Below are 23,572 nucleotides of genomic sequence, written 5' to 3'. Positions count from 1 at the left end.
CCACATATTGTGAGAAAGTATAGTATTTGTCTTTCTGTGGCTGACTTATTTCACACCACATAACTCCTGATTCAGGAGGAGTAGAGACACTCTCCTGATGATTGCAGGGTTCCTAGTGACTCCGTCCATCTACCAAGCCACCCACAGATGAAACGCTAGCCATGTTGCTCAATACCTTTAGTTAGAGACCATGTATGTGCTAACAGTGTGTCTTTAACATTTCACCAGACTGTGTCTTGCCCAAATCCTTAGAATTCTGTGAAATGCAAGGGCAACTCTGCCAGTGAGACCAGGTTCTTCTAAAGCTTAGCAGGAATATCAGCTTAAAAGTGCCCACTGTGGCTGCAGGGAGAGTGTTTTTATAGACTTCACTGACATTAGGAAGGGGAAAACAATTTCTGGGTGTAATACAATTTGGAACTTGTTCCCATTTTCCTCAAAAACTATTGCCTCGCAGTGATTTCCTGTCTGTGGTGAGTGAACGGTCCCTTGGCAGCAGCTACTGTGGAGAAAAGCAGTGGCAAGTGACCGCAGCAGGTTCTGTATCTAAGTCCAGGCTTTCTTATTCATCTGGTGGTTGTCCTTACCTCTCCTTCTTTTGAGGGCTCTAAAGTTATCTCTTGTTTCCTCTCCCATTAGACAGGCAGTGCTCAACGCGGCAGCAGGAAAGGCTTCGCTGGAAGGCCTGAGGGCCAGGCCAACTCTGTCAGGGCATTGGAATACATTTGCATAGAGTTGGGCTGCAAACATGTTGATTATGCACAGTTTTACTCTTTGAGGTGGAAAGATTCTGTTTGCATTCCAGAGCAACTTTAAGTTCCACAGAACACAACTGGGTAATGATTGCTTTTCCCCAGAAGAATGCGAGACTGACTTATAGTGAGGAATGATGGGCCCAGGTGTCAGTGGGATAGCTCCAAGCACAAGTCAACCAGCTAGGCTCCTGCCTTGTTGTCTGTTGCTTCTCCTGAGTATTATGGTGCAAGCAGATAGGTGAGAAGCTGAGATGCTGTCTCTGGATTTTGATAGCATGCCCTCTAGCAAGCTGTTGGACAGTGCCCACAGTTTCCCTTCTTGAGACTATCAGCCCCATCCCTGCCAGTACCTCCTTTTACCGTTAGTGTATTCCATACACCTCTTGCTAAAGTGAGTCTTTAGACCACCAGGCAGCCTCCTCCTTCCTTCTGAGCAAAGCAGGGACCATAGTTAGTGCCATGTTGCCAGTATATGTTAAATATAAGAGCTGTCTAAATCACTCTTCATAGAAAATAATCACCTAGTTGTAAGACTGTAGTGTGGAGAGTTAAAGCATCAAGAAAATGACTCCAATATCCATTATTTGTGGCTAGACATGATTTACTTCCCAATATCTGTCTCATGTTCAATAGAGATGTAGAAATATATTGTATCTGAAATTCATTCATGCTCTGAAATTCTAGACTTAATCTCTGGTAACATAACACATTGTACTGTCCTCTACAAACGGAAAATTTTTACATATATATCATTTATGATTGTACATTTGTATATAATATGCAGATTTATATCATACTCTACCACTATTTCATATGTTCATTCACCAAGTACTTATGAATATCTATTCTGTGAGAGCGTATCCGGTGATTTATTGCTCATCTTCCCACGAGGCCCTGTGCTACACACTGAGGACCAGTCACTGGAGAACATCACCATTTGCCTTCAATTTTGTATGTTGTTTTCATTAAAAATTAAAAACCTTTGCTTCTGGAAATGGTGTGTCAGGTGAGAAGCAAACCCTTAGCATCTTCATCCCTACACACCTTAAGATATTCTAGGTGAGTCTCTGCTCCTTGGATGCCCAGGCACTACTTCTTAAGAAACTGATTAAGCTGTATATTTATTCATTCCATGCTAATTGTCTTCATGGCGTGTTAGAGACTACTGAGGGAATGAGAAAAGTCACAGGAAATTTTCATGCTTGATGGGCTACAATACACATACCATAAAACAATGAGAAATCATCTCTATCTCCCAAAGAATAACTTCCTTTTTTCCTTCTCCGTTTCTGGAGACCAATTCGCATTTTCTCTTGATCACTTTTAACTACTTAAATTGAGTAAAAAGCCTGCTGAATCTGTTCATTACCTAGTAGGGTTACCTGGCCTCTTCTATTGAGTTTTCTTGGGTACGTCAGAGTCAACACGTCCAGGACTAAACTTAACTCTTTTCTTTTTTTTTTTTTTTTTTTTGAGCCAGTGTCTCCCTGAAGCCCCAGCTGTCCTGGAACTCACTATGTAGACCAGGCTGGCCAACTTCCTTCTCTTTGTTCCTTATCGGTTATCTGGTATGTGCAAACAGGCCTACAGGACACATTGTAAATCAACTGAGTCTGGGGTCCAGGGTCCAGGAAGGAGGTTTACAGCACTTCAATTCTTAGCATTTCAACTAGGTTAATCATCCATGTGTGGTAGATACAAATCAGGCAGAACAGGCAAGCTTAGCCAGTAAATCTAAATCAACATTTTAAACAGAGTTTTCTATCAACATGCAGAGTTCTTACAGCATTCATCAAGGTATTTCATTTTTTTCCCCAACACTAACAGCAGAAATGTATTTTCTTACAATTCTGGAAGCTTAGAGTTCATTCAAAGTCAAGGTCCCAAGCAAGGTATTTCTGATGAAGATACTATCTTTGGTTTGCTGGCTGCCCTTCTTGCTGTGTCTTCACAAGGCTTTTTCCGTGTGTGTGTGTTGTGTGTGTGTGTGTGTGTGTGTGTGTGTGTGTGTGTGTGTGTGTTAGGGCCCTTACTACAACTCACTTGACCTTCATTGTCTCCCCGAAGGAATATTTCTCAAGACCATCTAATTAGAGTTAGGCTTCTACATGACATCCGTGAAGGCAAAACAGTACATAACAGGTACCAGATAAGACCATTCCAGCATGTTATAGCTCAACATCCTAGTGGCTTAATGTGGTAAAACTCAGTTTCTTGCTCATATTTTCTAGTTTGGGGAAGGTAGGAGAAGGCAAAGAGTCACAGACCACGTTGCCATTTAGGAATAGAAGTTGATGTAGGCGCCACCATCTTCAGAACATGAAGAGAGTAGCAACTTAGGTCAGAGACATCTAGCAGGCAGGCTAGAAAGTAAGATGAAGACTGAATATAAAATCTGTGTTTTTTGGGGAGATTATTTGTTTCCTTATCTTTTATAGGCCAGGTTTGCAACCAATGAAATGTTTATGGGATACTCATACTCTTTGGTTATAATTTCCTGACAAGCTAGAAAATACAGTCCATCTATGTGCCCAGAAAGAGAGAATGAGGTGTTGGGTAGATATCTAGTTTGTATCTGTCATACCAAAACCATCCTTCAAAATTATTTCTCAACTCTACCTATATCTCGGTACCTCCACTACCAGAAGTTTTCTGTAAGAGACCATTGTCAGTCACATAAATTCCTACAAAACTGCTGTTTATTCATCCTGACTCTTTAACTGTTTCTATAATAGTGAAATAACATAAAATGTACTATTTTAGCCAGTTGAAAGTGTACTGTTCTATGGTAACAAGTACATTTATAACAATCTCTGCTACTTATCTCTAGAACTTGACCATTTATCTCTATCTTTCTAATTATTAAAGAATAACTTTTCCTTTTTTTCCTTCTCCATTTCTGGTGACCAATTCACATCTTCTCTTGATCACTTCTAACTGCATCTGTAGCAATGATGTTCTAAGAAAGTCTAAGGTACGCCTGTATAGGGCACAGGCATATGTATACTGAGTTAAAAGCCATATTCTTTCTTTACCATAATGACAACCCACAAGATGACCTTTGGTGATTAGAACTCAGAACTACAGCTCCCTTGCATAAGACTTGATTCCAAAGCACCAACCTCTAAAGAGTTGGTACTCCTACCTGCCAAAATGTTTTTATTCAGTATTTTGTATTTCTCAAACTGTCTCCTACCTGCTTCTACACATTTCTGACTTCACCACTAAATGTACGTCTCTCTCCATTCACCTCATTGAAACTGGGTATCTTTGTGGTTTCATCTCCTTATCAATGTCTCCTTTCAGAAATTTCCCACGTGGGCGAGACCTACCCCTGTGGACCCATACAGCATTCTCCAGGTCTTTTCAGGCACTCATTTTACCATTACCCATACCTTCCTAATTTTTTAGCAAATACATCCCTCCCCTCTGGACCTCAAGTTCCATAAGTCTAGAGACTGTGCTGCCAATATCCATCATTTTGTTTCTAGTATCAACACAGTGCTTGATTTTAACAGAGACTAGATGAATGAACGGAAGACAAAAACATCACTACACAGAAGATGGTCTGAAAGAAAGGAGCAAGAAAACATTAGTGAAGTGGCCAAGGATGGGATGGGACTCCCCTGATAAAGAAACTGCAGAATTAGTTTACTGTCTTATTAGCTATTCATTGAAAAGCACATCATGGTCTAAATTACAGGGCAGAAGGAATGAAGGCTGAAGGGAAAACATTAGGTACTTTTCTCATTGCTGTGACAAAATGCATGTTAAAAAGCAACTTAAGGACTTCTGTTGGGCAGCTTAAGGACAACTTAAGAGTTGATTTTGGTTCACAATTTGAGGTACAGTTCCTCACAGTGGGGAAGGAGAGGCATCATTGATCAGACAATGGAATATGCAGAGTGGCAAGTGTTTCCAGTCAGTTCTTTAGGAAGTCTACACATAGGCTACAGAGAGGATGTGCCTTGAAGTGACCTACTGTTAGGAAAGATGAAAGGAAGTTCACTCACCTGCCCTCTCCTCATCATACTCTCTGTATTCCACGGAGTAAGCTTGCTTCTCTGGAATGAGCTCTTCCAAGTATATGTTTCAGTGCAGGCCACCATTGAGAAATACAGCACCCATGACCCGAAGTACAGGCTTTGTTTGAAGTTGGATGAGTCAGAGTGTCTAGAGGCTATGATGGCTCCACTGGTCAGCTTCAGATGGTAGAAATACAAGTCCAACATGGAACTGGTCAGGCTCCGTGGCAGAGGAGGCTGAATGAGCAGCCAAAGGTTTGGGAGTCAAGGGATCCAAAGAATTTGAGGATCACTGTAAGACACATGCACTGCACACCAGTTTTGGATGATTGGCATATTTAGCATAGTTATTATTTAAATTCTAACCTCCTCTCTTACCTGCCAGATGGTTAAAAATTAAAAAGAGTTTCAATACCAACTTGAAGAGAATGTAGATCAGCTGAACTAGTCAAACGTTGCTGCTGGGAGTTGGCACAACTATGTTTGAAAGCTGTTTAGTAATTGCTATTAAATCTAAATATATGCCTATTTGATATTTTCAAATTCAATTTTGGGGGTTTTTCCTGAGGAAAAAATAGTGCATGTATACATCAGAAAACAAGGTGGAAAAATGTTCACAGTAGCTTTATTTAAAATAGGCAAAAACTGAAAATCACCCAGTGTTCATCCTTGAGGGAATGTGTATATATGTAGATCATGGGAAATATGCAGTGAAAACCTTCATAGCCATAAGAGAAAAAGCAAACTTCTACACATACAACAGCATGGAAGACTGCTACAGATCTTATGAGTGAAAGAAACCAGATACACAAGACTGCCTATTTTAGAATATTTTATTTATTATTTTTATTTTGTGTGTACGAGTGTATTGCCTACATGTATGTGAGTGCACCTGTGCCATGCAATGCCGCGGAGGTCAGAAAAGGGCTGCGGATTCCCCTGGAGCTAGAGTTTAGGATGGTTCGTATCTGCTGTGTGGGTGCTGGGAATCAAACCCGGGTCCTCTGCAAGAGCACTCAGTGCTCTTAACCGCTGAGCCATCTCTCCAGCCCAAGACTGCCTATTTTATGGTTACATTCATATGAAGTTCGAGAGGGTTACAGCAGTGGCAATCTTTTGGGGTATCATTAAATGGGAAAGGGCATAAGAACCTTCTAGAATAGTGGAATATTTTAAATCTTGATATATGTAGTGGTCACATGAGTGAATACACATTGTAAATATTAATGTTTCATATTTATCTTTTAAAGATTTGTGTGTGTGTGTGTGTATGTGTTCCCTGTGTTGTGTAGCGTCCATGGAGGTCAGAAGAGGGTGTTGGATCCTCTGTAACTGGAGTTACAAGTGATTGTTAGCTGCCAAATGTGGTTGCTGAGAACCAAACTCTGGTCTTCTGAACCAAACTCTGGAAGAATAGCAAGAGCTCTTCACCATTAAGCCATCTCTCTAGACCTCTCTGTTTGGTATTTAAAATCTATGTCCTTTTCTACATAATAGCTATGCAGTGGACATAAACACACATAGAACACACACACACACACACACACACACACACACACACACACACACACACACACACACACACACGAGACCAGTTCTTTCCTGAGAGTTTCCTAAACCTATGTCAGGTTTACCATGGAAACACAAGAATAAGATTAGAAGAACAAAACCCCCACATTTAGGATTTGTACGTTAGATTCTTTTAAGAGTCTTGGAGTGGTTTTCCTCCTGAATCTTTTAGACATATCAAGGAAAGGACTAGTTCCAATTACTAGAAAAGAGACCTTCCACTTTCTCTCACATCTCTGAGCCTTGACAGATCAATTAAAATAATTGATGATCAAAGAGGTAACAAACATTTGAACCAAACACAAGCTACCAAATGAATCCCATAAACTGCTGAAAATGTTAGCTTTTTGCTTCATGGAGAATGAGGAGGGGGAAAAATGGACTCACAAAGAGAACACGGAAGGATGACAGAGCTTTAAGTCTAGCAGAAAAGATCAAAATTCAAGTCCATCGTACGACAAGAGAAAAATCTCAGGGAGAATAACATGAATAGATGGGAAAGGCATCCTAAAAAGAGGAGTCAAACAGCAAAGACAACTGAAGGAAAAGGCCCCTTATAAAAGAACCAACATGAAAAGAGGAGAGAGAAGTGTGGGAGTCTCTGAAAAGGCCAGTGAAGGAGCAAAATGCACAAAAAAGGACTCAGATAAAAAGTAAAAATAAAAAAGATTAAAAGGAGGAGATGAAATAGTAGAGGGAGAGGTTGCTAACCAATTGCTCTGAGGAAAAATATGGCTGTGCTGGGAAATCGATGTTTTCACAGCAACAGGAGGCCAGAGCCCTCCACTCTGTTGGCTTTGGCTGGCCAGCCCTGGAAAGCTGAGCTCAGTGGAGAAGAAACTCAGGGACAGGAGCTCAGAAAGGGTCTCTTGGATGTCATAGCCCCAGGATGGGAGACCAGAGTGCCAGTAAGAGAATGCCTTTCTAGACAAGGTGACCTATTCTATTCTAGAGATAGTGGTGTCTCCGTTGTCCTGAATTCTGGCTGAATGAGTTCCCCTCACTTAACTGAGACTGGGAATATGTCTTCCTGTGATGGACCCAGTCACAAGAGTGGTGTGCCAAACCTGATTTCATCTAGTCTGACTGCTTACTGTGTCACCTCAGGCCCTTCATTTTCTCTCTTTGTACCTCAATTTCCTTAGCTAAGTTGGAACGAATACCTATTCTGGGTATCATTTCAATGAGAGAATGTAAAACAAAGACTTTGCACTCAACATAATGTACTATGCATATTCTTGTACTTGCTATGGTCATTTTTTGTTAGTGTGGGATGTTGGAGACCTTGGTTTGGTAGCTAAAAATTTCAAAAGGGAAGAAGTTCACTGCTTTGGAGTGGATGTCAGCTTCAGGTTCTGTTCCAGGAAGGAAAAGGTTGCACCAGCTTTTTTGTGGTAGAGTTCTACAGATACCATGTAACCAGAGTTTACTGGCAAGTTTATTCACCTATGAAAAGTGAGACAGCCTTGACTCAAAGTATCCCTTCCTCTGAAAATGCTCCAAGGATGATTCATTGCCTGCTACTGGCCCAACCAGCACATTTGGAGGAACTGAAATGTTAAACAACAGCAAAACAGAGCTGATTAATTGCTGTAAAAGCTGTTTTCGGGGAAAAAGTGAAAAGTTGTTGTCCTATTATATTTCTGAAAAAGATGAGCATTTTATTGCATTGCAAATTGCTCTCTGGAAAGTACTTTCATTTTCTAATTGTTCATAAATTTACTGACAGGTGGTTACACAGTAGGTATGACATCGTTATTTTCATTTTATTGTATACATTGTTTTAACGAGAAAATCTGGCAAGGCTGAGTATCATATATCATCCCACGTACCCTGAAACGGTGTGGGTAGGCAGGTGCAGCCCAAAGCTTCTACTTCTCAAAGAACACCCAGGCTTCCCTCACAGAGGGTCAGTCTGGACAGCTGTGCCTGGCTGGAATACATTAGATGGTGACAGTAAAAATAAATCGCTTTTCTATAGTTCCTCTTTCCCTTAAAAAAAAAAAAAAGAGTTAAGAAAGGCTTTCATTTTCCTAAGTTTTCAGTACTGGGAACAAAACAAGTTTGAAACTTACAGGTACATTAAACCCTTGAAATTTAATGACCAGATCAGATCACTTAATAACCACTAATGAGATTGTTCTTCTGGCGTATGTAGACAAGAGATGGGTGTGCATGGGTATGTACTGTATGGATGTATTACAAGTGTGTACAGGTGTGCATGCCTATGTGAGCCAAGGCCACAGGAAGATGAGGAAATGCTCTGTGTCCCCATCTGCCATTTTTCTCCTTATTGCCTTGAGACAAGTTTTCTCACCAAAACTGAAGCTTGCTGGTATTATGTTAAGCTACTGGCCAGTAAACCCCGGTGAGCCTTCTACCTCCATGCTCACCCCCTACCTACTGACTCCCACCACTACTGGGGTTACCAGTCGGTACAGCCATCTCTAGATGTTGCATGGATGTTAGGGATCTTAACTCTTGACAGTAAGCTTTTTATTACCCATTGAGTCATCTCCTCAGCACTGGGGTTGCTCATTTTTATTTTAATGACTGTGTCCTAATAAAACACTATTCACAAATGCTAGAAGTGGGCCAGATTTGTCTTATGAGCTATAGTTTACTGAATCCCATAGAAGTATTTGTCATCATAAAAGATGTACATTTGTGGCAAAGCAGGAATTGTACCTGGGATTATCTCTTAGACAAGTTGATACGGTAAAAATCAGATACAATTTGAGACAGCAGTAAGAAACTCAAGCTCAGTAGTTTTTCTAAGTACCAAAGCAGGAAATATTGAATAGGTATTATGATATCAGCAAAGTTATTCCCCTGCAACTCAATTTTTTATTCATTCTTTGATAATTTCATATACACATGTATATAAAATGTGTTTTGCTCCTATCAAACCCCATTTTCCCTCCAATTCCCCCAGACTTCCTCCCTATCATATCTCCCTACCAACTTCATATTCTCTTTTCATAGCCATTTGAGTCCAATCATTGCTGTCCTTGCGTGCCTGGGTGTCAGGCATCCACCGGAGCCCATTATAATAGGGGCCACTTCCCTCTAGAAAACTGACTCTCCCCACCTCAGAAGTTTGCATCATCCAAAACTTCCCATCTAAGGACAGGAGTTTATGAGTCCTTTATGAATTCACAACTTTTGACAGGCTTGATCTTTTATAGGTCTTGTGCAGAAAACCATAGTCACTGAGTTCAAGAATGCAATGGCCCTGATGTGTCCAGAAGATACTTCCTGGCATCAGTCCCCCTAACCTCTGGGTCTTATACTCTTTCTGAGCCATTTTCTTCAATGTCCTCTGAGCCATTTGGGGAGGGGGCATGATGTAGATATATCATTTAGAACAGCACTCTACTCTGATCATCCTCTGCACATAGAACAGCTGTAGGTCTCGGTATAAATAGTCATGTGCTCCAATCGTAAGCTTTTCTGATGAGAGTTAGGGGAGAATCTATTATTTTGCTAAATGAACTTGGTATTAAACTGTCTTCTAAATACTATCTCTTTACCCATTGATTAGTGTATCTCTTAACTCCCCACTCACAGGTTCTTGGTCGGGTTTATACTTGCAAGCTTGAGTTTTGTTTTGTAGAGTGCAAGTAAATCCAATCAGAAAGCAGTTGGTAACCATAATACTCATGCCACTATTGCACCCAATGGAGATATCTTACTAGGCTGGTCATTACTGTTGCTCATATGGTTAACATCTGGATAGGACTGTTGGTGACTTTTCTCCCCTGGGAGTCTGTATAGCACCTTCCAGCACTATGAATGCTATCCATTAGGAAGAAATATTCTAGATGAGTACCAGCTTGAATTCTATATATTCTGTGACCCAAGTGTATGGCATCTTCAGCAATAGGATCTTACCATCAAATTCCGGTGGGTAACCAAAAGCAATGTCAATAGCTCTTTTGTTTGGGGAGTCTCTGGGACTCCCTTGACCAACAACTCAAAGGACACAATCTCATACCTGGTACTGAATTTTTTCTTTGATAATCAATTGCATCTGGGAGAAGTGGGATCTCTTCATAGAGGGCAGCTCCATTTAAACTCATATGTATTTATATGGAAGCTTCTAAAATGATAGTATGCCATCAACCTTTTTGAAGCATTACTAATGTTAGATATCCCTGCCCCGACTCTATCCTCTTCCCTAACTTCCCAACTCCTTCCCCATTTATACCTTTCCCTCCTTTATCACCTTTCCCTCTTTTACTATCTGTTCTCCTATGCCCCCTTCCTTAAAAGCCCAAGCACAGTTTCCTGGCTTCTAAAGGCACTCCAAGTTAATCACACATATGTAAAGATTCAAAGCACTTTTCAATTTAAATTTCAGACTCTTAACTAGAGAATATAGGTCTGTAGGTAATATTATGTATCTGCATTTTTGGCATATCCTCTACCTGGAATTTTGCAAGATCATAGCAGGTACTCAAGAAATATTGATGATTTATAGTTCCAACTGTTGCTCACATATATTTACAGGATCTAAAATAATTATCAATATATGTATATGTAATATGTATAAGCCTCTCATGGAAATAACTGATTTACATGATAGAAACTGTGGACAAATGAGTTCACAACTAGGTTCAAATGCTTATGAGAATTGAACGGGTAGAAAAGTCATGCTTCTAATCCAATCTTTATGGATACTGTGCATATCAAGGTTATCTCGGCATCCAAATAATTTTGCTATTTATCACATTCCATCTCTCAGTATATTTCAAAGCCATTAGTCATTCTTTCTTTGTAGAAATAATCTATCCTAATTCTTTTATTGTTTTGTTTGGGTTTTGTTTTATTTAAACCAGATCTCAATGCATAGAAAAAAAGCTAGCCTTGAGCTTGCTATGTATTACAGCTCAGGCTGGCCTCCTAGTGATCCTCCTGCCTCAGCTTCCTGAGTGCTAAGGCTAAGGACCAACATTGACACACCTGCATCTCTTTTATTGTTTCTGTGACACCCATAGTGCACATTGTCTCTGTGACCCCCCACCCCTAACTCTAGTGACGCTTTATCCTCTGTACAGTCTTGTAGATCTCCAAGATGCACACATGGCCCTCCTCTGGCCAACCTACATATTCAACTATGTCAATCTCTTACATAATTGCTCCACAGTCTGAATGCTTCTGTTGACCTAAGTATTTGATTAGTAGACACCAACACCTGAGCAGCCTACAGGTAACCTTGACTCAACATGTCCTAAATGATGCTCAGGTTTCCCTGCCCAATCTTGAACAATTCTTTCGTGTTCTCCATTATCAAACATGCTGCTATTAGGATGAGGGCTGTTTAGCAACAAAAACAGAGCAAGTACTTAAATTTGAATTTCAAGTAAGGATCTAGTCATTTCTTATTTTGTGTCTCACTAAATATTTACATCCAAATTTGACTAGGTGTTTTGTGTCTTATCAGATAGCCTTATTCCATAGCAGCTCATCAAAGTTCAAAACAAGAGACACATCTTTAACCCCCCCTCCCGTCTCATTCCTCTAAGTATACTATGCTCAAATCTACTATTTTAAACTATCTGCATACTGTTCTTTATACAAGTTCCTGCCCTGCCTTGTCTTACCTGGACATCCACCATGGTTTGGGATTTGTTTGGCTCATCTTACTCCACCTGTGCCTGACCTACCTTCTGTCTGTACCCTACAAGGTGGTCACATTGATCTTTGCACATCAGGTTAAGAAGCATAAGCAGTGACCAGAGGAGCAGGACTGGCACAAGACTTACAAAACAGTATGTTTGTGGTACAAGGGTAAAAGCCAAGTCTGAAAATCTCTCTCACAGTTTATGATTGTTTGGGGTATTAGGAGCCCTCACAGCCTGGCCATTTGGAGTCCCATGATGGAGCTTTCAGAGCTACCAGTCACCTCTTCCATGCCTATCCCCATATCTCTATCACAACACTTGCTATATGGCATTTTATTTATATCATTAATACCTGTCTTAAATGTTCAAGAAACATTCATACATCTGTTAGGAGCAAAGCTCTTAGCCATACATTGTTCTTTTCCTAAAGGAGCATATAGCACTTGGTATAAAGAAAACAAGTAGTCATGAGTAGATAAAATACCTCCACTATTATAACAGATGCACTAGCAAAGCTCAGTGGGGCCTGAAGGAGGAAATTGTCACACCTTCTTTGGGACAGCTGGAAGCATCTTATAAAAGGGTTGACACTGAACAGATTCTGGAAGGATGATTAGGAGTAAGTTGGACTGGCAAGGGAGACTAGGCATGGCATCCTGAGCCTGCTGAACAAGCCTCACAGCCTGTTCTCTGTTCTCTGAGGAGCTGCAAGGCTAAAACACAGAAGGAGAGATAAAGGCAGACACAAAGGAAAGAGGAAGATACCATGAGGAACCAAATGCAAAAGATAAGACATTTGGAGACCAGAAAAATAATTTAAGCTGGGAGAGAAATATGATTAATGTGACTAGATTTTGATTTTAAAAAATACACATATCTTATTGTGAATGCAGATAAGGCAAACAGAAGATATGGGAAAGGTCTGTAAAAAATGAAAAATAAGCTTATCTATATGAATAAGTTTTGCTCTTGGAGAAAGTGATCCAATAAGGGAATCTTGACATGGCCTAACTAAATGACTCCACCATGAGGAGTGGGGTCAAGCCTAGGGTTCAGGCAAACTGGGTAGTTGCTCTCCGGTACAAGGTTGAAAATAGAAAGATGCAATTTCAAAATCAAGCTGCTCGGGTTTTGGTATGAACTGTTTCATCTTATTCTTTTCCTGAATATATCTCTGTTTACAGAACATTTTAAAGAGAGGATTCTAAATATACATATATATGCATAGATGTAACTTTTTTTAAAAACGACCTTTTTATGATACCTTCCAGTGATGAAGTATCACACCTGCCAGCACTGAAGCCGAAGACTATAAATAGAGAACGGGTATAAATCCAGGGAGAAAAGCAAGCACACCCTTTATCTATCTATTGCAATTAAGAGTATTTTGGTTGCAGACTAGAGGGAAATGGTTGTTAAATTGCTTCAGAAACCTAGGAACAGGAGATATATGATAGATAATGGCCCAAAAATCTATATACCTATTGAAAGAATTATTATGAAGGTGAAGGAAATTATCTAATGGCTCTAACACCACAAATGAATTGATTCAATTTACTAATCTGTAGGTAAAATGTAAAGTGCCCTGAGAAAGGAAAATAAGAATTCAAACTGAATACTAAATGGAGCTTCCAGAAGGAATACTGGGGATAGATACATGTTGAATTTATGATTCCTTGTGTTGAATATTCATGCTTCAGACACATTGAGATCGATCCCTGACATATGTCACAATCTGTGAGAATGTAGAGATTTAGCCATGTACAAGGTATGATCTCTGCATCTTTTTCATGATGGTGAGAATATACTGACCTCAGATAGGTGGTCACATTAATCCTATTTTTCCTCTATGATGGTGGGAATAAACATTGACATCAGATATGCAAGATGTGGTCTCTGCACCTACCTCCTCCACAATGGTAGGAATGCATATGGACCACAGATGTGCTATGTAAGGTCTCTGTGCTTCCTCTGTTGTGGTGTAAAGATATACAAGCAGTAGATAACAGATCAAATGCTGAAATACAGTTAGGGTTAGACAAAGCATTATGGCCTTGTGGAGGAAGTGACTGACATGGTCATGGAGGTCTTTAATGAGCTGGGTTTCCAGTGGTGGAGAGATGATCTCCTTAGACAACATTCTCTGCAAAGAGAAGAGCCTGAATAAATGACAGTAGCAGTTTATTGGACTGGCTTGATGGAAGATGAAAAATGAAAGTTTGTCTTCAAGGAGTATGCAAGTTAAGAGAAGTCTAATGCATTCAGAAGAAACAACAAACACAGAACATCAAATCAGAACTGTTGTTTATGAATCTGTGGAAAGAGAATTTGGGTGGGAATAAGATAGTTCTTTGAAATGGAGGTAGAGTTTGATTAGGCCTTGTATAAAGGGTAGAATTGGAAGCATAAAGTAAGAAAAAGGGAATAACACATAATATTTTAATGGAGGCCAAAAGGAAAGAGGGAAATAGTTATAGATTAGTAAACCAACTTGTGTTTGTGTTATGTGTCTCTGGCTTCCTAAGTATCCACCCACCAAACAATCATGGATCAGGTAATACAGTTTGTTTAGCCAAGTAGGCAGTTTGTAAAGGACTCAAACTGGCTGGTTAAAAATTGCACCAAATCTGATAAAAAAAAAGAATTCCAGAAGATTGCCATGGCCACAACAATGGGGTCTGCTATAATGGGATTCACTGGCTTCTCTGAATTTGATTCATATCTCTACTAATAACATTATTGTGGGTGGCTGAATGTTTTCATCATGGCGATTGGTGACAAAGTGTGAGTGTGAGAAGCTCATGAAGGAAAAATTTGCCTAAGTCCTTTTTTTTTCCTTCACTACTTCTAAGATGTTTTCTGTTTCAAAATTTTAAAAAAAATCAAAGTATTAGATTTTAGGGCTGGAGAGATGGCTCAGCAGTTAGGAACACTGGGTGTTCTTGAAGAAGATGTGGGTTTGAATCTCAGCACCCACATATCAGCTAACAACTGTCTGTAACTCCAGTTCCAAGGGATCAACATCCTCTTTTGTCCTCCGTGGGCATTGTAGGACATGGGTGCACTTACATACATGCAGGCAATACACTCATATAATAAAATAGTTTTCTAAAAAGTGTTAGATTGCACCAGGAAGCCAGAAGAGCTGATGAGGAAGAGACAGGGGCAAGAAGGCATCATGAGGGCCATGGAATAGCCTTGGGATCAGTAATGAGGGACTGAGGGGGAAGAAGAGCAGAGGAGAAGGAAGAGCAGCTGAGACACATTCCAAAGGACAGAGAGGTTGGAATGAAGGGAAGGCAGTAAGAAGAAAATAAGGTTTTAATATTTGGAAGTTTATGAAAAAGAACATTTTCGGTATTCTGTTTGAGACATGTAAAAAGGGTACTTCTAGGAAAATATGTATTAACTCTCTTTCCTTTCTATATTTTGATGCTTGGCATCTAGGGTCTCACCGACCCTAAAGAGATGGCTTCTTCTCCGATGAGCCAATTCCTATAGCGTGACTAGCCCACTAGTGACTAGATCTTACCACACAGAACAACCAATCCAGACTCCGTATGGCCAACCACCTCCTGGTCAGGCTTTCATAGTTGGTACCACACGACCATAATCACCCCTAGGCCAGGTACTAGATATGTGCATACATCCTGAAGCTTAGAATTCCTTGAAATTAGTTAAAGCAGCCATTGCTAGGCCTGCTCACACTGCCTGTTCCTTTTCCATGTTCCCATGGAAAACACAAGGAAGACTCTGGTCCCTGTTTCTGCCTCACTTCCTCTGCCTCCTGTGTGAGGCAGAGCTTCCTGTGAATAGCATAGCAGGTCCTGCCCCTGTCTCTGGAGGTCTGTGAGTATAATAATGCCCTTGACACTCATTTCCAGGTCTACACATCTTGCCTTAACAGATTACAACTAATCCCGTGCATATAATCAGATCAACATGTTGCTTGTAGCCTATAATTCTTGGTTGCCTTTGTAGCCTAGCTAGTCAGGACACAAAAATACCTATGAGAATTGTATGCACCCAAGTTATTGCTTCCTCTTCCCCCTGGGACTATATAGACAGGCCCTTAAATATGGTCAGCTAACTTACATTTACTTTTCAGGACAGTCTCATCTGTTTTAATAATGTCCTTATTATGTATAAAATAGAGGGTAATGGTAAAGATTCTTTCAGAAATTAGTAACAAACTACCTCTACAAAGTCACTCTGTCTTATTACACCAATAAAATCCTCTTTTAAAATGTCAGAAACATCTAAAAATGAGTTTTTGCTTTATTTTGTTTTTTCCTAGTTGGCCCCAGTTGCAGCATTGTGTTCCTCCGATCATTCCGTTCATGACACTTTGTTGTCATTGGTCTGTGGAAGGTTGTTCTACTCAGAACAAAGTCAAAGAGTTAAGAAAAGTGAGAAAAATTATGGATTGAAAATGCTAAGCAGTTGGTTAATATTACTTTTAAGTAAGTTATAATAATTGGTTTAAGGAGAATGATAAGTGCTAGTAGACTGTTAAAACGAGAGACAAGAATATCTATTACAAATGTGAAGTTAGTGTTCAAAGTACCATTCTAAGTGTGCTCACAAAGAATGAAATTCCCTTAGTGGAAAGGAAGTATGCGTTAAAATTTCTCTTTTATTTATTTTTAAAATTATTTTATTTACTATTTTTATTTTATGTGTATGCATATATTGCCTACATGTATGTAAGTGCACTCACGTCATGCAGTGCACAAAGAGGTGAGATGAGGGCATTGGATCCCCTGGAACTAGAGTTGTGGATGATTGTTAGCTGCCCTGTGAGTGTTGGGAAACAAACCCATGTCCTCTGCAAGAACAGCCAGTGCTTTTAACTGCTGATCCATTTGTCTAGTCCTCAAAATTTCTCTTTTAAATTTTATATTGGTGGTTTTAAAAAGTAGAACATTTGGCACTGGAAAAGCTCTGGTTAGAAGCGCTATAGTACATTTTGGGTGTGGTGTAAATTATTTGAGAAAGTAATTTGTAATAGGTAATCAAGACTCTTAAAATATTTTAACCCTTAAGTCAGTCATTATTTACCTGTTAATTTTAAAAATATTCTTATTTTTTCTTTTTATTTTGTGTGTATGAGTATACCGCTTGCATATATGTAAGTGCACCCATGTCATGCAATGCCCACGTAGGTCAGAAGAGGGTGTCACATCCTCTGGAACCTTAGTTATGAATGGTTATTAGCCACCATGTGGGTGCTGGGATTCGAACCTGGGTCCTCTGCAAGAGCAAGCAGTACTCTTAACTGCTGGACCATCTCTCCAGCCCTTTACCTGCAAATTTTTACTAAAGAAAGGCTTAAACACAAATGTCACTATATCAAGATGTTCATCACATTATTTTTATGATAATAAAAAGTTGTACACCGTGCTGTATTTTATGATTAGTAAAGAAATGGTAGATTAATATGTACCCATTAAATTTTACTTGAGCATTTAGTAATGTGAAAGATATGTATATCGCAATGATAAGTTAAAAGGATAACATGAAAATATGTGTCTCTGTCTTTCCATGATTGAGAGCAGAAAGCATATGCTGCTAGACAACTATTAGAATAGTAAAAGTGAAAAGACTGGCAACATTAAGTATCGGTGAGGAGGTGGAATCATTGTGACTCTTGTATGTTATAGGTGATAGTCTTACAAAATTACAAAATTATAAAACCCTTGATAGTTTTTAATGCATTTCAATATACATGTCTCCCAGGACTCAACAATTAAATGCTTTTGTATTTACGCAAGACAATTGAAAATACATCTCCATAAGAGTATTGAACAAGAATAACAGTCATTCATTGTGAGAGTAACAGCAAAGAAAATGGAAACAATCAGAAAAATGTGGGAATTGATAAATTTCCAAAGATAGTCATACAATAAAGAAACAAACAAATCAAATAATACAAAAATGCTATGGTTATACAGAACATAATATTTTTAAAAACGATGTTGATTGAAAGAAGCCAGACACAAAGATACAATAGATATATTCTCTACCAAAGCCATATCCATGAAGCTCAATATTATACAAAATGAAAATGTGCTTATAGAAATTCATGTTTGCTACTACTAGAGGAAAGTTCTGAGAGCACTTTCCATGAAAATATTTTTTACTTGATTTGAGTTTATTGAGTACATAAACTTTTCAAACCTCATTACTTAACATCTGTGGTATGCAAATTTTATCTCAAGGAAAAAATCTAGATGAATTAAGAAATGCATTAAATCTTAAATGTTAAAAGAAAAAAATAACTTCATATGTAGTCCAGGTGTATAAATACATAAAATTTTTAAGATATCTATATCCGTAATTTATATGAAATATTTTAAAATCAAACTAAGAATTTTAAAAGCTAGTTCAACCGTGAAAATGTAGTTATACTTAACTCTGTTAAAAGCTACACTATACTATGATAAAAATTATAAAATAATTCAGTAGACTAATACCGTGCTGGAATATATTTAAAAGCATTAAACATTGTGTTTAGAAAATACTACAGCATAGCAAGATGTTTGTAGGGTATTTGTTAAAAGCATAAGACAATCAACTGTTTTTTTTTCTGGGTTTTTTTTCTCTCACTTTTCTCTATTAATGCCCAAGGTATCTTTGAGACTCTAAGCATCTGTCTGTAGAAGGCCACTGAACCATGAGTTTTAGCCAGGATTTCAGTTTAGTGATAGGGCACATAGCTAGAAATGAAAATTTGGCAGTCATGCTGATCTGATCCTGGCTGTTAAAATGGTTTAAGCCTTGATGAGCTCCTTGTGTAAACATCCCTAGCATGGGAACCTGAGACCAGTTTCAAAAAGAGAAGAACCATAGCGTAGTTATACAAAATGAAGGTTTGGGCAGTTCTGCCTCAGACATCTGTATTGTAGCACCTTCTTGGGATGCTGTGGGGACTGAATGGCAGAGAGTAGACTATAAATTTGCAGAACTACCATCACAGCATTATCTGACATTTAGATAATATTTTATGATTTAAAAGGTTCCTTTGCATTCATTAACTCATTAGACCTTCACAACTCTGTGACATAAGAAGAACAGGTAATGCTATTTCTGTGTTAAAGATGAGAAAATTGATATTTAGAAAGAAAGAATAATTTTTGTAAGGTCAGATATGTTCTATGTTATAAGGAATGGAGCTGGGACTTAAAGTGAGACTTCTCTCTTTGTCTAGAGGCTAACCAATTTTCAGTTCCTCCTCCTCTCTCCACTACAACATAACAAACCTTTGGGGAGTCTCTTGTAGAACAGCTCCATGATCTTCAGCTTGACTGATCCATTCCTTCTAACTTTCTGTGTTTCTCTACTTCCCCAAGGGGCACACTCATGCTCTTTAAGTACATAGCTACTTTGTTATACCTGCCTCTCAGTTGTTACTTAGTCAAACTGCAAATTCCACCATCTCCACATATATCATTGCCTTCAGCATATCTGTGGCTCAACTCTGGACTCATTCCATCTCTTCAGATGGGTAGGGAAGTGTTCCATCACCAGAGAAGAGAGAGAAATAGGACCGTTGGGGTTTTTCAAACATCTATAGAATACCTAACTAATGATGCCATTGCTATATTGGTAGGAAAAAAAATCTGGGATGATAAATGTTTCCACTGAATATATCCACAAATAGTGGGTCTGTCACCAGCAACCAGTTCTGAGCTGGGTGACACAGACCCTAAGGGAATGTATGATGTCTGCTCCAACTTTAAAGGTGATCTTTGTCTATTCAGAATGTCTGTGCGAGCATACCAAAATGTGTTTTTGCTGCAAGTAACAAAGTGTGTAACTGTTGGTGTTTGAGGAGGGCAGTTAGTAACCTGTTTGTACTACTCAGCTTCCAAACAACCTAAGAGATACACAAGCAGAAAATGGAGACAAAAATAGCAATTTCATTTCTGATAGAAACTGAAAGTAGGAAATGTAGTTTGTCTTCAGGAAAATGGACATTTCCGTTGTGAGCCTCTGAATTGGACACCATGCCTCCAGTGAGGAAGTGCAGGAGACCGCAGGCTCCCTAAGGGGCTGGCTCCCTCTACCTCACCAAGTGGCAAAGTCTGCTCCCAAAAGCAAAGAGGGGTTTGAGGTGTTCTGCTTTATCCTTCCAAGCACAGTTTTGAGAAGTTCTAAAACACACTTAATTCATCTCAAATCCATTTTCTCCTGCCTTTTGTTCTTGAGGAAAAACAAACATGCAAATAAAAGTTTAGTGAAATGCTGGTAAGGCTCAGGGATGATTGACAGCTTATATGAAAAGGACTCTTTGAAGCACAAAATTTACCAAAAGAGGGGCTCATTTTCCCCAATATATTTTGTTGCAATTGTTCCACTTTTGAATGGAGCTTTATTTTTTTTTTAATGGACAAGAATTTATAACGTTTGTCTTGCTTAGCAGATAAATTTGACAGGAAAAAGAAATTTGTTGACCAAACTCTGACTGTCAGACATAGCTAATACATTATCTTGATAAAACCAACTTCAGGGAAGATCTCTGATTGTGCAGTCATCAGAATTGATTTTATCAAGCAAGATCATCTTGGCTGTCAGCAAGCAGAACTCTCTTAAAACTTAACATTTCTTCTGTTCACTCTACCCTGCTATTCTTGGAAGCCAAAGAGGCTGCTAGGCAATTGTAATCCTAAATCTTCTCTTAGTACCTTCCAGCTGAACACACAGCAGGAGGCTGGATTTGATCAAGTAGCATTAATACTGGAATGGGAAATTTAAAAGCTACAAGTAGAAAGTAGATAGGGCTGGAGAGATGGCTCACTGGTTAAGAGCACTGGCTCTCTTGCAGAGGACCCAGGTTTGAATCCCAGCACCCATATGACAGCTAACAACTGTCTGTAACTCCAGTTCCAGGGGATCCAAAGGCCTCTTCTGTCTGACCATGGGCATTGCATGACACGGGTGCACTTACATGTATGCAGGCAACACACTCATACACATAAAATTGAGTAAAAATAATAAAAACAAAATATTAAAAAATAATAAAAAAGAAAATTATTTTTTAAAGATTTAAATAAAAAGAAAGTAGACCTCCCCACGATAGAGGGTATCATTGTTTGAAACACAATTAAATGAAAATGAAACCAGTCTTTCCATGCACAATTGGGCCTATGCTTCCATAAATGCCCGATTGTGTATGCAATGACTGTTTCCACTAGTTATCTGCTTGCTATATTCATACTTTAGGGCCCATGTAAGTGCTTTTATTATTTTTTTAATAAAATTGTTCTAAATTGTCTGCAGATAAATGATGCTTTGGAAAATTGTTATTTCCTTAAAATCCAGATTTAAACTAACCTCCCAGAAGTTGTTCAATGACTGCCTGTGTGTTAGCCGAACAAAATGCCTAAGAACGATTACTGGCATGATGCAAGATAACTGTCGCATTTTGCAGATATTTGCCAGATGATTCACATTATTCAAGTAGGGGAAAGGGACTCCATTTGCAGTATTTAGCTTTATTTAGCTAGTTCAGTCACAATACCAAATCACCTGGGTATGGAAATATGTAAATGGTAGCCTCAGCCTCCCCTCAGAGCATCTCCTGGCACAGAGTAAGGGACCTACTATAGCCCAGGGATCACAGTCCAAGCAAATATCTTTCCCCATAATGCATCCTGAATTCCATTTATCCAGCTCATCTCTGAAAGAAAACAGTGAATTTGAGGTCATACTAAATTAAGATTACAGAGCTGTGAGTGGAGAGGAAAAATCTCTGAACAACCTTCTTACTGCATCCCACGCCTTCAGGACCCATGGTGATAAAGCACTCAGGATTTATTTAATGCATGAGAACTGGGCTCTAGTCCTGTGGGAGATGTAACGAAGACCCTAGGAGGCTCTAGGACAGTTTATGTTTAGCAGATAAAGTCCTTTCCGCTCACTAATAAGCTTCATAAATATTTCTCTCTTCTCCTGAAAAGAACTACAAAATGATCCAATTTTGCAATGTTAAAAAAAATAAAGAAAAAAGAACCAATTTTTAAAGGTTCTAATACCTTGGTAGAAAAATGTAGCTAGGTTACTTATTCTCTGCCTTCTTGGAGAGACTATTCGAATATCATTTGTATGATTATAGCTTCATCAGCAACACATCATCCATTAGCCATGCATTTCAGCACCAAGATAAATGACTAGGTCAGGTTCCTGTTACCTATTTATATATTTATTTCTGTAGTTGTTAAACCTAGAAAAATAACCCGATTTTCCCCACTGAATTTGAACCTGATCTCTTTCTGCCGGTCTCACTGGGCCAACGAAATGTGCACAGCAATCTCTTTCTAATGCTTCCTTCCTGTCTCTGCTTTTTATGATCCTGGCAGATGAGACCTTCTATGACCAATTTGCCTCCCTGTTTTATGCCCAGTTCTTCCAAAGTGGACCAATATCTGGAACCATATGCCATGTCCTCTAAATCACATACACTTAGTCTTGATGAAAAGTCTGATGAAGACTTGAATAGATCCATCTTTTAGTGTATGCAGTTGGTTCCCTTGAATTTCACCCTAAAAATTGTTTCACTCATAGACCAGGCTGTTGCCCTTGAGCAGAAGTTGGTGTGTCCTTGACATTTGCTGCCAGCTGTCTTTGTTGCAGAATTTCTTATTTCTGCACGTTATTACTTCTATACTGGCATTCTAGATATTGGCTTTTGTTTGGACTTTTATGTGTTTAAGCTCTAGCTTAAATATTAAAGTTCTCAAGTATTAGGCCGCTTTTATCTTCATATTTCCACAGGCATTTGCCTTTTGTATCCAAGCACACATCAGGAACCAGAGGTGCACAGGGAAGACATTGACCTCTTGAAATTGCTCTAGGTTCCCTCAGACTGATGGATCATGCACTGTGGTTAGAGCTAGGTTCTTTCAGGTTCCACAGGTCACCTGCCCTGTCATGCCCTGTTATCAGCTGAATCCTAAGGACTCTGTACCTTCTGGAGATTTGTAATCCAAATGTGGAGGATGGGGAAACTTACGGTTTTTAGAGAAACTACCTGCCTCATATACCTCATTGACTGAAACTGGAGCAAAACTTGGGCATTAACATCAGACTCTAAGGTGAAGAGTGGCATGAAGATTTGTGGACTTGTACACTGAACAGAATGGTATATAGTGTTATCAACCAAGAAGCTCTCTCCTCGAAAGGCTAAATAGCTACACGATGTGGAGTTCACGGTGGATGGAAGATGCTCAGTTCTTCAGTAACCATCTACATCTCCCATTGGTCAATTATGAACTGAGTGCATGAAAATATAGAAACAAATGAAGCAATATCCCTGTTTTTAAGTTATTAACAATGAAATAAGGGAGATAAATGCATATCATTATGATACTGTGTTCAAAGGGCTGCAGAAAGCATGTGTGTGATGCATGTATGTGACTTTTTTCAGTGAAAAGTCTTCCAAAGGAATTCAATAAGTGGAAAGCTTGTAAAGCACTTAAAATAGTATTTTTAATAATCTAAATATTTAAATATAGTATCGTGTCTATTTTTAATGATAATTTTAATATATTTATAGTTTATATATTATTTATATTTCAATACTCATATTTATTTA

The 23,572-nt window shown here is 38.9% G+C and overlaps 1 protein-coding gene and 1 pseudogene across 5 annotated transcripts in view; both read left to right on the top strand.

Moving 5' to 3' along the window:
- Opcml (opioid binding protein/cell adhesion molecule like) overlaps nt 1-23,572 on the top strand; it is a 1,193,276-nt gene that overhangs the window by 977,786 nt on the left and 191,918 nt on the right. The gene's annotated exons all lie outside the window — the stretch shown is intronic.
- LOC103750895 lies at nt 14,522-14,729 on the top strand (annotated as a pseudogene).

Source organism: Nannospalax galili, unplaced genomic scaffold (genome assembly GCF_000622305.1).
Source record: "Nannospalax galili isolate Female #2095 unplaced genomic scaffold, S.galili_v1.0 scaffold66, whole genome shotgun sequence".
In the NCBI taxonomy this organism is placed as follows: Eukaryota; Metazoa; Chordata; class Mammalia; order Rodentia; family Spalacidae; genus Nannospalax; species Nannospalax galili.
Note: the sequence above shows the minus strand (reverse complement) of the source record. Positions and strands in the feature narration are given on the sequence as shown.